We start from the raw sequence: 17,500 nt of genomic DNA on the forward strand, positions 1-17,500 counted from the left end.
GGCAGCCGGCGTCGCCAGCCAGCCGGTGAGCTAATGTCGTCACTGCTCGCCCCAAACCTGGCGTAAAAGGAGGAGTTCATCCACAAGAAAGGCATTGGCACTCACGATTGAGGAGGGGCTGACTTTATAATCATAAATCATCCCCCGCCATAAGCCACTTGTGTCGTTCTGGGTCTGTGTCTCCATCTTATTCGCATATCTCCGTTTTTAAACCCTCACTTCTTTGCGTAACCTGTAAGCTGTTGCCTTATACTCGTCCGTATTTCCCGATGCTCGGCCCGAGTTGTAAGCAGCAGTGCGAGCATTCAGGGCTACTCGGATTTATTGATTGATACATTTTTATTGTAGAGTAAAAGACAGCATCCAAGGGATAAAAACATGAGAAAGTGCAAGCACTTATTTCCATCATGGTCCCTGATTTTGGACATGGACAGACATCATAAAACATAGAGCATCATAATAAAAACATAGAGCATCATAATAAAACATATAGCAACCCCATAAAACATTAACCTGTATTTCACTTCAACATACTATCAAGAGACTAACAGATACGCCGTGGCTACTCTACAATTCACTGGCTAGCCATTTCTTTGTGGCACGTCTAAAGCTTCCCCCCTCTTCAATGTTTTTCAGGGCCACTGGAAGGCTTGTGGATGGAGTTGTCAACCCACGGTTTCTGGTTCGGAAAAACACGAACAGTCTTCGTGGGGACGATACTGTTAGCTAACGTTGCTATGAAGCTAACCACAACATCCGCAAATTCACTGACGTCACTGGAGCTCGACCGGAGCATGTCCCAGTCGACGTCATCCAGTGCGTCTTGTAACGTGGCCTCTGAACTCTCGGACCACTGCTTCACCTCTCGCGACACAACAGCCTCTCAGGCTCTTTTGTTTATATCCGGGCATGAGGAAAATGGCGTCATGGTCGGATTTACCTAGTGGTGGAGCCAGTACTGCCTTATAGCCCTTCTTGAAAGGGGTGTAGCAGTGATCTAGCGTCGTCCCTCCCCTAGTGGTGCATGTAATGTGCTGGTAGAAGTTTGGCATCACTTTTTTTTTAGATTTGCCTTATTGAAGTCGCCAGCTACGATCATGGATGGTCTGGATGCTTGATTTGGTGCTGGTTCAATGAGTCCTGTAGGTCTGCCAGAGCTTTGGTGGTATCTGTTTGAGGTGGGATATATACTGCTGTGATGATTATGGCTGTGAATTCCCGGGGGAGACAGAACGGACGACATAGAATGGACAGATGTTCGAGGTCTGGCGAACAGGAGCGGGAAAGAATCTTCACCTCCTTGGGGCTACACCAGCCATTGTCTGTAAGGAAGCAGACCCCCCTCCTTTGGACTTTCCGGACTCTTCTGTTCGGTCAGTGCGGAAGACAGAGAAGGAATCAGACGAGATGATGTTTTGATCTGGTGTTGAGGGCTTCAACCATGTCTCCGTGAAACATAGGATGTTACAGTCCCTCATGTCCCGTTGGAATCTAATCCTTGCCCTGAGATCATCCATCTTGTTCTCCAGCGATTGAACATTCACCAACAGAATCGATGGCCGGTAAGCAGAACTTTTTAGTCTGTTCCTGATTCCACTTCTCCTTTCTCTGTGCTTTCGTTTGAACGCGCCACCATTCCCTTTGTTCTCATCTCGTCTTATCTCCGGTAGAAGGAGTGGAGTATCTTCCCCGATAGACAGTCTACGGAAGACAGTAGACATCCTGCGATTTTAAGATTACTAAAGGGGTACCAAAATAATGCCTACTCAACCATCAAAAAGAAGACTGAACCTCCATACTGAAAAAATCATACTGCTGGGTTTTCAGACACAGCCATAGTTCAAATTAGGGATGTTCGATATTGGCTTTTTTACCGATATCCGATATACCAATATTGTCCAACTCTTAATTTCTGATAGTGATATCAACCGATACCGATATATGCGGGGTCCCCCCCCCCCCCCCCCCCCCAAAAAACGGAATAATTTCAGGTAATTAACATTACATATCTCTTGTCGTGGAATTAACACAACATTATGCATACTTTTGACAATAAATAAAATAAGAATTTTTTCTTACTTGCTTACCTGGGTAAATAAATGTAAAAAAAAGTTTAATTAAATAAAATTTAAATTTAAATTTGACAACCGATACCGATAATTTCCGATATTACATTTGAATGCCAATATCGGCCGATATCATCGGACATCCCTAGTTAAAATACTTTTCTCCATGCTGTATGAGATGTTTCCTTCAAAATGAAGAAGCACGTCTCTGGTAAACACTATAGTTAGAGAAGACAACAGGAGAAGAAAGGCGAGATGAGAGGAGTGGAGAGAAGAGGAGAGGAGAGGAGAAGAGATGAGGAGAGAAGAGAGGAAAGAAGAGGAGAGCAGAGGAGAGAGAAGGAGAGCAGGGGATAGGAGAGGAGAGGAGAGAAGAGCAGAGGAGATGAGGGGAAGAGAGGAGAGGAGATAAAAGGATAGCAGAGACGAGAGGAGAGGAGAGAATAGAAGAGGAGAGGAGAGGAGAGAGGAGGAGAGCAGAGGAGAGGAGAGGAGAGAGGAAAGAAGAGGAGCAGAGGAGAGCAGAGGAGAGGAGAGGAAAGAAGAGGAGAGCAGAGAAGAGAGGAGAGATGAGAGGAGAGGAGAGGAGAGGAGAGAGGAAAGAAGAGGAGAGCAGAGAAGAGAGGAGAGATGAGAGGAGAGAAGAGCAGAGGAGACGAGGAGAAGAGCGGCGAGAGGAGATAAAAGGAGAGCAGAGGAGACGAGAGGAGGAGAGGAGAGAAGATGAGAGCAGAGGAGATGAGAGGAGAGAGGAAGAGAGGAGAGAAGAGGAGACAAGACAAAGGAAGAGGAGAGAAGAGAAGAGAAGGAGAGGGGAGGAGAGATGAGAGATGAGATGAGGAGGGGAGGAGAGATGAGAGGAGATGAGGAGAGATGAGAGGAGAGAAGAGGAGAGAGAAGAGAGGTAAGGAGAGGAGAGGAGAGAAGGTTCACAGTGTCACAGGAAGCCCAGGAAAGGATAAAGGAGAGGTTAGATCGATGAGAGAGAGGAGGGGTAAAGGAAAGGCATGTTGATAGGACATGGGTGGGTGATGACACAACTCTACCATTCACAAAGAGAGATTGCAAACTGTCCAGGTTCTGATTTCATATACACACACACTACTAGGCTATACTACAGCGAGCCCCACTCATTTATATATAGTGCAAATTAAGTGTTCAAATGAAGGCATCCAATAATATATGAACCATTGTCTTACCTTAATGCAGATAAATGCGACGTTTCGTCTTGGTGAGAATTGAATCACAAGTTGCAATGAAGTGAACGTTTTTCGTAATTTAGATCTCATCATGCTTTGAAAACAATGTACATACAGTAGCTCTAAAAAGTTTCCACGATTTGATGAACTCGGACTCTCATCATGTCCTCTTAGAGCAAGCCCTTGTTTGCCAAGATAAAACAACATACAGCCTCAGGTGATCGCTAGTTATGCCTCCTCGCTTCTCTACAAAGCGATCGGCGGGCTGAAATTCAGAACACAGATGTTTGCTTTACTCTGCCAGGCCTGCGGGATCAGGATGATCATGTGAATGATGTGATTGGCCACATTATTTAACCTGAGCCTATGCGTGATTGGTTACTGCCTGTATACCTGGAATGTTAAACGCTGCCACCGATTGACACCTTCGTCGTTGACACCTCGGCCAGCGAGCCGGCTGCAGCACAAGACACACACTAGCCAGCAGCCTGCGCATATATATTATATACATTTCAAGATTCCGAGCATAATATTCTGGGTAGGCATAGCTGCGCCCCTAGCCTTAATATACGCGCCGCCTATGCCTGCAACACACTATCAGTGGCCGGATTTGTAGTCATCCAGGTCACTGTTAACTCCCCATCCTCGACGTGCCACCTATTGCCAACAGGTGAAGGGGCACACATTACAGCTTTTAATGAATGCCTCATTATAGCTGCTTGGTAATTTGCCATTTTGCAGTGTTGGTACTGTACAAGGCGTCACTTGTCGGGGGCATAGAGAGTTCTGGCAAAGCCGATGACGCCATGCAGAATGCTTTATATCTTGCATCATTCACATTCTTAGCTGATAGGTGGCACACATTTGCTAAGACCATCAAAGGTAGACTGGTCTAGGGTAAAACTGCTACCCAGTTCTGTAAATGCCGTCAGGTACTCCTTTTTCTCACAAGCAACAGAAAATGTTTTCCTCTTGCCCTTGCCATGAAAGGCACTTGTAGAGTCACAACCCCAATAGATCCCAATAAGTGCTGAACACACATTGGTGCCAAGGGCTAATGACACCTAAGCCTAGCTACACTAATATGAAAAATAGACTATTTGATGCTGTGCTGAGAGACAGTTTCTGTGTTTTTATAGTTTACATTCTTCAGATACTGTATGCCATCTAGTTAGCTCCCCCCTCCCCCAGGGGTGCATGCTAGCTATATTGTCCTACTGTGTGTGGGGGGATAAAGAGGTGAGGGTAACAAGCTTTGGTTCTGAAAGCTATATAACTAGCAGAGCTACACAAACATCACTGTAAAACAATACAACTAGATGGCATACAGTATCTGAAGAAAACTAGAATGCTAGTTATGTAAACTATTAAAAAACAGCTAAACTGTCTCTCAGCACAGCATCAAATAGTGTATCCACATCTTGAGCTGCAGATTCGGCTCAAACAAGGGACTAAACACGTTTCGCAATTATGCCACATCAATGTGGAACGCCCTACCCAAAGCTGTAAAGGAATGTGAATCACTACCCACTACCCAGACAGGGCGAAACCAGTAATAGTAGGCACAATCTATAGACCACCAGAACAGAGTGGCTTTTATGACACACTTGATGGGTGTTTAGCTGGGGTGGAGGGGGTAGAAGAAATTCGTATTGGGGACTGGAACACGGATATGCTGCGTAAAGCAGCACCCGTCTTCAAGGCCTTCAGTAGATTTTCTGATCTGCACGGTTTCAGCCAGCTAATCACCCAACCCACAAGGGTATGCGATTCGACACAAACCCCCATTGACCTCATTTTGACCTCTGACAAGTCAATGATCTCCAATAAAGGGGTGATAGCATGCGGGTTAAGTGATCATTATATGATTTTCTGTACCCGCAAAAAGCTAAAACAGAAGGCCGGCTGTCACAAAACAGTCACATCAAGAGACCTCAAAACTTACTCTAGAGAGGCCTTTAACCTAGAACTGGGGAGCTTGGACTGGTCAGATGAACTCAGTGGTACACAGGTTGAAGAAACATGGCTTGGATTCAAAACCAAATTCACAGAAATACTCAACAACATGGCACCCATAAGAACCACCAGGGTTAAAAATCGCGCTGAGGCATGGATGCACACTGAAATACTGGCCGCTATGAAAACCAGAGACAAAAAATGCTCTGAACTTCATAAAAGTCAGACAAAGCTTTCCAAAAATAAAAAAACAGTGAACTCCAAGCCCACGTGGTTGAACAAAAAATTCAAAGAAACAGACTAAGAAATGACGTAAACACCATGATCAGAACCGCAAAAAGAAATTTCATCAACGACAAAACTGAGGAAAACAAAAACAAACCCTGCGAACTTTGGAAATTACTCAATAATCAACTAGGCTGCAGTAAAAAACTTAAAACCAGATTCTCAAACATAAACATAAAGATGGACAACACGCTCATCACAGACAAGCTGGATGTAGCCAATTACTTAAACATCTTTTTCACAAACATAGCCACAACACTGGTAAACAAACTACCCTCCCACTCAGGGCATTATGGGGTAGAACACATAGTAGCATACTACAAAAACCTAGGGGTCCACAAAGACGACTTCAAACTTGAAATGGTAACAACCGATGAGGTACTCAAAAATTTGAGCGCCCTCCAACCTAACAAGGCCACTGGCCATGACAACATCCCCTCCAAATTCCTCAGAGACGCAGCAGCCGCCATCACCCCAGTCATCACACACATAATAAACCTCTCTATAAAACAGGGGCACGTCCCCAAGGACTTCAAAATTGCGAGAGTGACCCCTCTGCACAAAAAGGGCAGCAAATTAGACCCAGGCAACTACCGCCCTGTTTCTATTCTTACCTCCATCTCGAAAGTCATGGAGAAAATAGTCTACGAACAGGTCGAAAAGTACCTGGCGGAAAAAAATCTAATCTACGAATTCCAATCTGGCTTCAGAACGTCCCACTCCACTGACACATGCCTCCTCTATTTGAACGACCACATCAAACAAGAGGTGGACGCGGGCAAATACTGCGGCATGGTCATGCTGGACCTACAAAAGGCCTTCGACACTGTCAATCACTCCATTCTAATGGACAAGCTAAAAGCAATTGGTTTTGATAGCTTATCAGTGAGCTGGATGCAATCCTACCTGGAGGGGAGAGAACAGATGGTAGAGGTAAACGGTACTCTACCCCCCCCCCCTCACAGTGAGCTGTGGTGTTCCACAAGGAAGCATACTAGGACCGCTACTCTTCCTAATTTATGCAAATGACATGTCGTCAGCATGTGACTGCAACTTGTTCCTGTTTGCGGACGACTCAGCCCTGCTGGTCTCTGACAAGAACAAGTTTCATGTTGAAAAAACCCTCAGCACGGAACTAGGCAAAATCTGCATATGGCTCGCTGATAACAAACTATCATTACACATGGGCAAAACAGAGTCCATTCTCTTCGGTTCAAATAACAAACTCAGCAAGACCGACGGCTTCTCAGTTACAGTGGGTGACAATATTGTCACAAGGAAAGACGAAATTACCTACCTGGGTTCCATCCTAGAGGCAAATCTTTCCTGTGACAAAATGGCATCCAATGTAATAAAAAAAGTCAACCAACAAACTAGATTCTTGTACCGGATCTCCTCTCTGGTAAACAAGAATACCCTGAAGACTCTGGCAGGAGCACTCATTCAAGGGTACTATGACTATGCGTGCACCTCATGGTACCAAAGCACCTCAAAGGCGCTTAAAACAAAATTATAAAACATCACAAAACAAACTGGTCAGACTACTACTTGACCTGAACCCCAGAACCCACCTCACCCCTGCCCACTTTGACAACCTAGGATGGCTTAGAGTAGACGACAGAGTACAGCAACTTGCAATGGGCCTGGTCTACAAGATACACTATACGACCGGGGTGCCCATGTACATGTCAAAATACTTCCCAAAGGTCAGTGAATACCACAACCACTACACCAGAGGAAGCTCAACAAATCATGTTAAACCCAGATTCGGCTCAAACAAGGGACTAAACACGTTTCGCAATTATGCCACAACAATGTGGAACGCCCTACCCAAAGCTGTAAAGGAATGTGAATCCCTGCCCACATTCAAAACCGCTCTTAAAGAGCACCTACGGGAGGCTGCAATTCGAAACTGGCCACCGTAAATGCCCAAAACCCCCACCACCTCCTAATAGACAGTCTCCTCCCCACCGCATGTACAGTATATATCCCCTCCCCGCCGTATGTATATTTCCCTCCCACCCACCCACCCCCTCCTAATGTACAGTCCCCTCCCCATCATATGTATATACTCTGTCAGGATCTAGGGGTAACAGTACTGTATATTTGAATACCGCTTATGTCACAAATGTATCAGTACTAAATACCTATATGTCCCTATGCCATAAATGTCATGTATGTTGTGTATGTCATAAATGTCTATATGAATTGAAAATGGGGGGGACCCTGATGGAAACAAGACAAACGTCTTTCTCAGGTCTGCACCCCCTTAACAATTGTATGTATTGAGCCGTACTGTATTGTACCCATTCTGCAATCTGTTAAATAAAGTTTTCATTCATTCATTCATTCAAAAACACTCTACGGGAGACTGCAATTCGAAACTGGCCCCTGTAAATGTCCTAACACAACCCCCTCCAATGTACAGTAAATTACCAAGTATGGTCTTGTCAATATTCCAATGTACAGTTTTGCTTGTACAGTTGTACAGTGTCCCCCACCCACCACTCCTACCCAACCCCCCCCCCACCCAACCACCTCCAATGTACAGTCCCCCCCACCCCCCCCCCACCTACCCAACCTCCTCCAATGTACAGTTTCTACGTCAAATGTATATACTCTTTTTTCTGGACTATTTTCGTATCACAAACAGTACTGTATTTGCAAATCTGGTATGTCATAAATGTATAGATGTAGCAGTACTGTCTATCTGTATGTCATGTATGTCATATATGTTATGATGAATTGAAAATGGGGGACCCTGATGTAAACAAGACGAAAGTCTTTCTCTGGTCTGCATCCCCTTAACAATTGTATGTATTAAGCTGTACTGTACCCATTCTGCAATCTGTTAATAAAGTTTTCAATCAATCAGAACACGTTGTGGCCCGTTTCTCAGCTGTATCCAAACGCTTTTTGTCGATAAAACGTAGGGTGAAAACCAGCATCTCCAGGAACATTGGCAAACTCGATCTCTAAACAATGTTTGTATGTCTCCACAATGGTATGATTCTCGCCTGGCAAGTTAAGCCACCGTTCAACGCAGTTTCTATATCTATCCCACCGTGTCTGTGTAAAATCTTGTACACTTTCTTTCTGAACGGACATGAGATGCATATAACATTGTTTAGAAACCTTTTTGCGAACTTTAGAAGGTGTTTTTTGTCCATTTTCGTCCTCTTCTGTACTCGTAGATATGTACTCCGTGGATTCCATGCTACTGCTAGTTTAACTTTGTTGTCATCCCTTGTCCGTAACCTGGCAACAAAACGGCTGCTATTGGTCGAGCGCAAGACACGTGACAGAACTTGCACCACTTACTGTACATCAAATATATCTACGCAATGACCAAAGTATCCGTTCACGAGGAAAGATCTAGTCCCGACTTTAAAAGTATAATTGCGCAAAACCGGCAGGATTGTAGATGGAGAATTCCTTTTTATTCCTAAATCTACACAAATATATCTTTCACCCAGAGTGAAAATGTCATAGTCCCCCGAGGTGGGAACGGGATGAAACGATAACGGGGTTCACCTTATGGCCTATTTTAACATCTTCAATAGCAGATGAGAAGATGAGATAAAAGAGCACAAACTTGATGTCCTGCAGACAGACAGACATCAGTATGACATCTAAAATAGGATTAGACCAGTATGAGATTTAAAATAGGACTAGACCAGTATGACATCTAAAATAGGATTAGACCAGTATGGCATCTAAAATAGGACTAGACCAGTATGAGATTTAAAATAGGACTAGACCAGTATGACATTTAAAATAGGACAAGACCAGTATGAGATTTAAAATAGGACTAGACCAGTATGACATTTAAAATAGGACAAGACCAGTATGAGATTTAAAATAGGACTAGACCAGTATGAGATTTAAAATAGGACTAGACCAATGTCCTTGAAAATATCCCTAATCTTTTATTAAATATTCTTTATAAAACAAAAATTGTGTAGGCTTAACAGGTTAAAGGGGAACTATCTTACTATTTCTTTCACAATCTGGGCAATTTTACACAATTCCTGTGAGTCTATGGAACACATCTGTAAGGTTTTTTCCCTACAAAAAATCATTGTTTTGTATTTCTAATCAAGTCCTCTAGAGCAGCATTTTCTGCACTTCCAGATTCCAACCTGGTTTTGGCTGGGCTCCGCCCATACTCGCAATGCGCTGTATGACAGTCACTCACAGTCTGCACTGGCAGACAGAGAGAGAGATAGAGAGATAGAGAGGGAGACTAAATAATTTCCCACTGGACAATGCATTGGTAACATGTTTCAAATGACAATATATACACCCGTGAATATTATTGCACAGATCGGAATACGCATGGGAGTGTGCGTGTGCGCTACAATATTTTGAGTGCTGATAGAGAGAGAGCGAGAGAGAGCGAGAGAGAACAAGCGAGCGAGCGAGAGAGAGAGATAGAGAGGGAGAGAGAGAGAGAGAGAGAGAGAGAGAGAGACAGATAGTGTGAGGGAGAGAGAGAGAGGAGAGATGCTCCGAGAGCGTGCGTGTGTTTGTTTCCCCACACACACACACACAGTCGGGAGTGTGTGTAAATGCTCCGAGACGACTCAAGTTGCACCGTATGAGAGCCTCTCTCTCCCTCTCTCTATCTGTCTGTCTCTCCCTCTCTCTCTCTCTCGCTCGTTCTCGCTCTCTCTCTATCAGCACTCGCGTCACGTCAACCTGTTTGAGGAAGTGTCAGTGACAGGGAAACCGCTTTCGCATTATTTCAATTTGCTCCGTTGTTGAGCGAATTGTTGATTGTGGGCGGTGGCTACAACCAGGGGCTGAGATATGCAGATCAGTGCCTAATTCACGTTGGTGAACCAGTCAAATCAGAATAGCTTGGTTCAGTGGGGTAGGACCTTGTCTCATCTGAACTGGAGGAATGCGCAACATTTTTTATTTGGAACATAGATAGTGTTGATACAACCCCACATTGCTAGAAAACAATGCTAAACACTGGAAAAGGCAATTTATAAGATAGTTCCCCTTTAACAAAACGTTATTGCTCTGACCTCAAACTAATAAGAACATTTTACGAGTAAGACAATGTTTTATTTTAGTTCCTAATATATTTAGATATCAACTGCTTTTCATCTGATATGACCATCCGTCTGATTCCAGAACATTCTAAATAAGAAGCAGAGTCTGTATCATCAGGCTGATTCCAGATCATTCTAAATAAGAAACAGAGAGTCTGTATCCGTCTGATTCCAGAACATTCTAAATAAGAAGCAGAGTCTGTATCATCAGGCTGATTCCAGATCATTCTAAATAAGAAACAGAGAGTCTGTATCATCAGGCTGATTTCAGATCATTCTAAATAAGAAACAGAGAGTCTGTATCCGCCTGATTCCAGAACATTCTAAATAAGAAAACGAGTCTGTATCCGCCTGATTCCAGAACATTCTAAATAAGAAGCAGAGTCTGTATCATCAGGCTGATTCCAGATCATTCTAAATAAGAAAACGAGTCTGTATCCGCCTGATTCCAGTGCAACTATAGAGCGAGACCAACATCTGTTAAAGGGACGATACCGGCGTCTCCCCACAGAGCCGACGAAAAGAGGAATAAACACCGACAGAAGAGGAAGAGAGAGAGAGAACACGCCGAATATTAGGCAACAGATCAGACGCATGTTATGAAACAGACGCTGTGTAAAAACAGGGGTGGTGTTTGCTGATTCCCAACTGTCTAACATAAAATCTGGGTAACTTACTTGTCAACCACGTACCCCAAAGTTGTTGAAATGGTCCAACTTCTCAAAATGTCTACTGAGAAGCTATCGGTTTTCTAGGGGGCTGACATCTTGATTAGAACGTAATTATTTTTTATTTTCACTCGAAGCTGCATTCGATTCAACATGTCGCACAGAGTAAACAGACAGACTCTCTGTTAACATTTTGAGAAGTCGGACCATTTCAACAACTTCGGGCTAAGTGTTTGACAGGTAATATGAAATGATTCAGACTAAGTCAAATTTAATTACATGACGTACCATCACCCGGGAGATCTAAAGTAAATTTCAGTCTATGTTAATTTCCCTGGCTGTGATATGAAGCAACCCGTAGCGGTACATATACAGCTGTGATATGAAGCTAACAAAGCGTAGCGGTAAATATACACATGTGATATGAAGCTAACAAAGCGTAGCGGTACATATACAGCTGTGATATGAAGCTAACAAAGCGTAGCGGTAAATATACACATGTGATATGAAGCTAACAAAGCGTAGCGGCCCATATACAGCTGTGATATGAAGCTAATAAAGCATAGCGGTACATATACAGCTGTGATATGAAGCTAACAAAGTGTAGCGGTCCATATACATGTGATATGAAGCTAACAACGCATAGCGGTACATATACAGCTGTGATATGAAGCTAACAAAGTGTAGTGGTACATATATACAGCTGTGATATGAAGCTAACAAAGTGTAGCGGTACATATACAGCTATGATATGAAGCTAACAAAGTGTACCGGTACAGCTGTGATATGAAGCTAACAAAGTGTAGCGGTACATATACAGCTGTGATATGAAGCTAACAAAGTGTAGCGGTACATATATACAGCTGTGATATGAAGCTAACAAAGTGTAGCGGCAGGGCCGCCTCAGGGGGTGTGCGAGCAGTGCGGTCGCACAGGGCCTCGCGGGAAGGGGGGCCTCGCAAAATAAAAATTAAAAAAAAATTAATATTTTTTTTTTTTTTTTTTTTTTTTTTTTTAAATCTAGTTTTGCTTATATGCTTATATATTTCACATTAGACACGTTTGTAGAATGTGTCTGACTTGTTCCTGGGTCTGCAGTCCTGCAGACATACTCACTATTGGAGCTCAGCCTCTGGGGTTCTGCAGCAGACATACTATTGGTTTCAACGAAGGGAGTGGTTTTACTTACATCATGTGTAGTACGCCGGCGTGAGTCAGCTGCGTTTGACTATTTCGCGCGTGCAGCTTTTGACTATTATGCTTAGTTATGCCAGCCAAGACGAAGAAAGAGGTCGGTCATTATCAGTCGGTCGGTCACCAAGGAACGTTGACGAAAGGCCTCTCGCTAGCGGGACAAATGGCCGGAGCCTTGTCATGGTATAGCCATGATGATGTCGGCTAGTAGCTAGCTTAGCTAAAGGCTAACTAGCGTTAGCTAACCTATTCAGAGGAGCGAGGCGAGGCGAGTGGATGTCTTTTCAAAAGAAGGAGAAGAGAACTTGTGAGCAGATAAATCTGTTAGGCAGCAATACGCCGAAAGGTGTCCAGTCTGCCGGAAAGTACTCGAAGAAGAAGAAGAAGAAATTACACCGTGGGCCAAGAAAGTCTCCTTCCAACTTTACCATTGGCGCCGCGTTGATACTGCGTTATGGTGAGTCAACCTATGATTATATTCCCGCCGTGGACCTGACCTATCTCTCTTTCTCTCTCTCTGGAGCCAAACTGGTCGACTAGCTAATATAGTACTACTAGTAGCTAACGGTGTGTGCCTGGTGAGAGCACCTGGCTGTATGTAGCCGCATAGCTTGCAGAACGCAGAAGCAAGCTATGCGGCTACATACAGCCAGGTGCCTGATTGAGCTAACTGTTAGCCAGTTAGCTGTTTAGCGTCAGCTGGGAACGTTCGTTTGATGCTATCAGTTAGCCTTGAGAATAGCAGGCCCTGGCACTCTGACTATGACATCATCTTTGACAGAAGATGTAGTCGGGCCTGCACCATGACAAGGCTCTGGCCATAGCTTATTTGTCCCGACAGCGAGAGGCCTTTCGTCAACGTGGAGACCTGTGTTGCGGCCTTTCGCCCTGCGTTCCTCGTGCAGGTAAGATGTCATGACATTACCCCACTCTTCCTTCCTTCCCCTCCCGAATGTTTTGTTAATAACGATGTTTTTTTCCAGGCAAAACATATGCTACTTCACAACATTTGGAGATACGACATGTGCTGTGTGTGAATGGTCGTTTGTGTAGCTTGGGTAGCGTTGGGCCGTTGGCCAAAGCTGTGTGTGGCCTGGTGTCACAGTACCTGGCTAGCCTATTTAGCTGATGTCGGCCATTGGCTCCTTGCTGCTTTGGTTTCTCTGGTATAGACCCTCTTCTTGTTGGATTTAAGTGTTGATCTTTGTCTTTTTGGATCTCTCATACATGCTCTAGTCTCTCTCTAACACACACACACATGACAAACACACATGTTCTCTCTCTCTCTCTCTCTCTCTTTCTAACACACACAGTCTGCCTATGGCGGCCTTTCTCGATGGCTAGGCTGTGCTCAAGGATCTTCAGTCACAGTGCTCAGGTATTCTGCCACTGTGTACTCTCTGTTTAGGGCCAAATAGCATTTCAATTTCTTTCCAATGTGTCTCTCTCTCTCTCTCTCTCTCTTGGATTTAAGTGTTGATCTTTGTCCTTTTGAATCTCTCATACATGCTCTAGTCTCTCTCTAACACACACACACATGACAAACACACATGTTCTCTCTCTCTCTCTCTCTTTCTAACACACACAGTCTGCCTATGGCGGCCTTTCTCGATGGCTAGGCTGTGCTCAAGGATCTTCAGTCACAGTGCTCAGGTATTCTGCCACTGTGTACTCTCTGTTTAGGGCCAAATAGCATTTCAATTTCTTTCCAATGTGTCTCTCTCTCTCTCTCTCTGTACACTGTATATTGACTGTAGAACGGGAGCTCTCTCTCGCTCTCTCTTTTGCTATATGTTGACTGTATCATGCCCCGCCTCGGGCAGCGCTATTATTTAAGAATATGTTGACTGTATATAAAAAAAATATATATATATATATATATATATATATATATATATATATATATATATATATATATATATATATATATATTTTTTTTTAACCTTTTGGGGGGGGGGGGGGGGGGCTCACGTTAAATCTCGCACAGGGCCTCGCATTTCTCCCAGGCGGCCCTGTGTAGCGGTACATATACAGCTGTGATATGAAGCTAACAAAGTGTAGCGGTACATATATACAGCTGTGATATGAAGCTAACAAAGTGTAGCGGTACATATAAATAAGGACAAAGAATGAGCAGGAAGGAGATGAAGAGAGGCAAGAAGATGAAAAGAAAGATTGAAGGGCGAGTAACGGATGTAGAGAAAGAAGTTTGTTCCGTTTTTTTCCATAATGAATCTTCGGAAATTATGAGCACATCTCTGGTGCTATATTTAAAATGATGAGCACATCTCTGGTCATGATGAGAACATTTAAATTTAAATACCATCTACTAACGAGCATGCACTGAACCCTTATGGCATAGCGGTGAAAACCAATTGACTGTTAATTGTATTTATGTTGATAGCAGTGAGTGCTGCTCAGGAAGCACTATTTATTTGATTTTAATTATTTGATTTTAATACTTTATATTAAAGTATTATATATAAGTATCTTGTACAATATCATCCTTAACTGAGGATGAGATTGTTAATGATGTTGATAATGATGTAATTGATGATGTAATTGATGTTGATAATGATGTAATGTATTGAATATTGTTGTATTGTTGTAAGTGCCGGACCCCAGGAAGAATAGCTTTTGTCAAGTGCAAAAGCTAATGGGGATCCTAAATAAACATAAACATAAACATAAACAAATAGCACTACATTTAAAATGATGAGCACATCTCTGGTGAGCACTAAATAGTTCCCTCTACATTATTGCATGTGGGGAAAGTAAAAATGTTCAGATTTGTCGATGAAATCAACTAATCGATTAGTCGACAGAGTCCTTAGTCGAGGACAACCCTAGAAAAAGATTTAAGTAAAAAGAAAACAACAGACATTTTCACGATGTCGATGTCGATGTTTGATGATAGTTTTCAGCTTTCATAAAAGTGTAATAAAAGTGCAGCTGGGTAGCGCAGTAGACTAAGCACTCGTCTACCACCGCAGAGACTCTCGGATCGAATCCAGCTGTCAGCGGTACCTCTGGCTTGGTCACTCGTCCCTACTAGCGGGTGGGAAGCCGGTGGGGTATGTGTCCTGGTCGTTGTAAACTGCGACTCCTACTGGTCAGTCGGGGCGCCTGTTCAGCAGGGAGGGGATCTGGGGGAAATACCCTGAACCTCCGCACGCGTTATGTTCCCCCAGTGAAACTTCTAGCTGTCAGGTCTGGCGACTCCTGTATCGGAGGAGACATGTGGTAGTTCTACACCCTCCCCAGACAGACAGTGGGGAAATTGGGATGGGTGAAAAATACAGAAAAGCCCCAAAATAGATCGAAAAAATTCATATATATATTAGTGCTGTCAATCGATTAAAATATTTAATCTGATTAATCGCATGATTGTCCATAGTTAACTTGTGATTAATCGCAAATTAGTCGGATTTTTTTTTGTTTTTGTTTTTTATCTACTTTAACACTTTCTGCGCCAAAAACATCGTACAACGGTTTTCAAGTTCATGCGAATTCTGCCAGATCACGGCGTACAACGTTATTTTGATCATATTTCATATTTTCGCCATGGTATTCATATTTCACTCACGGAGCCTTGTCTGATGCTGTGGGACTCAGCACAACTCTGCAACGCTTCAATACTGCCACCTGGTGGATGATCGGTGAGTTGCCAAACCGGATATGCCGGTTGGATATCGGTGCATCTCCTAAATACGTCCGGCCACTCGCATATCATCCCAGGACTCTAGCCACACACCATGGATATGGATTGCTGCCATAACTCAATAATCGACATGATTTGGGCGTGTATTAGTATTATGCAAACCGGAAATGGATCTCCTCGATCCCCATCAAATAACTGGGATCCGTTTGCTCCAGTATCATCGCCCAACGGTAAGAGGAGGCTGCCGTGACTTTCAGCGTTTTTGTTTATTATTATCGATGCAAACTGCTCTTATCTATATATCACCCATACTACATAAATCATTTAACGACGATCACGGAATTATAAATTATAAAAATTTAATAATTTAAAACAATGAATAAAGTGCATGAAATAATAGGGGAAAGAAAACGTTAGGAACTTCACCTCTCTCTCTCTCTCTCACACACACTCTCCCAGCTCTCTTTCTCTCTTGCCCCTTCCTCATCTCTCTCACCCCCCCCCACCCCCCCTCTCTCTCTATCTCTCACACTCACACACACACTTTGAGTCAGAAACAAACATAGTATCAATGAGAGTATCAATAATACACCCGAGTGAAGTCTAGTAAAAAAAGATAATAATAATAATAATTTAATCTAAAACGCTAATCGTGCGTTAAAAAAACTGTGGCGTTAACAGAATTGTGCGTCAACGTGTTAATGACGCATTAACTTTGACAGCCTTAATATATATATATATATATATATATATTAGGGATGCTCGATATTGGCTTTTTTACCGATACCGATATTCCGATATTGTCCAACTCTTAATTTCCGATGCCGATATCAACCGATATCAACCGATACCGATATATGCAGGGTTTCCCCCCCCCCAAAAACTGAATAATTTCAGGTAACTAATCATTTCACTGGATATATATATAACAAATATTGTTATTTTTTTTTTTTTTTTTTTACCGATACAGATATTTTCCGATATCACATTTTACTGCCGATATCGGCCGATAATATCGGTCGGCCGATAATATCGAACATCCCTAATATATATATATATATATATATATATATACACATATACAAATATAATATTTTCTTCTGGCATACAAAGTGACTGAGCTAACCTAAAGACAATATTAGGGAAGAATAACATTTTGACACACCGTATTGAACGTATCTTTTGGAACTTTCAATTCTGTTAACTTGAGATGGTTCTGCACAACTGTACAGCCCTGTCCTATATCATATTGTATTTTAATTCTAATTTAGTTTATATATTCCATTTGATTTTATTCTACTTTAATATTCTACTTGTTTTGTAAGTGTTGACATTGTCTGTTAATGTTGATGCACCAAATGACAAAGACAAATTCCTTGTATGTGTGCAAGCTTACTTGGCAATAAAA

The 17,500-nt window shown here is 42.9% G+C and overlaps 1 protein-coding gene across 1 annotated transcript in view; it reads right to left on the reverse strand.

Annotated features, from left to right (window-relative positions):
• LOC311243944 (nucleolar protein 4-like) overlaps window positions 1–17,500 on the reverse strand; it is a gene marked incomplete at both ends in the record, with an annotated part of 300,165 nt that overhangs the window by 207,480 nt on the left and 75,185 nt on the right.

This window comes from Notolepis coatsorum, assembly GCF_963971535.1.
Source record: "Notolepis coatsorum genome assembly, chromosome: 17".
In the NCBI taxonomy this organism is placed as follows: Eukaryota; Metazoa; Chordata; class Actinopteri; order Aulopiformes; family Paralepididae; genus Notolepis; species Notolepis coatsorum.